This window comes from Myxocyprinus asiaticus, chromosome 47 (assembly GCF_019703515.2).
Source record: "Myxocyprinus asiaticus isolate MX2 ecotype Aquarium Trade chromosome 47, UBuf_Myxa_2, whole genome shotgun sequence".
Lineage (NCBI taxonomy): Eukaryota > Metazoa > Chordata > Actinopteri > Cypriniformes > Catostomidae > Myxocyprinus > Myxocyprinus asiaticus.
The window spans coordinates 812,501-812,987 of record NC_059390.1 but is presented as its reverse complement, the minus strand read 5'-3'; positions in this window follow the sequence as shown (position 1 = coordinate 812,987).

Genomic DNA, 487 nt, shown 5'->3' with positions numbered 1-487 from the left:
AACTCCGAAGCATAAACTTTATTAATTTAAAGTGTGTGCTTGTTTCCTCATTCACGTGCCTGGCATCTGTTGCAAGAGTGTGCGTGTAATCTAAGACAGCCTCTGTCACACACTGGGTATTATTATAGTCATTATAATTGATTATTAAATTTAATAATCAATGCATTGAAGTTTCAGCATAATAATGATGCATTTTACACCCTACATACTATAATTAAGCATCAGTAAACCTGTCATTTCATTTAAGTGTGCAAGCTTATGTTTTCGATGGCAGTTGCACACCCTGGCACACCCCTGGCACACCCCTGGCACACCCCTGGCTATGCCACTGGTTCACACACATATTGTTTATGTCTTGTGTCTATACTTTTGAAACAGTGAGTATTTGAATGTTTACAGATTATTGACCCCATTGACTTCCATTGTAAGTGTCTCACTGGAACACAGATTTGTGATTTTCTGTCCGTTCTATTCTTTAAAAATCAAC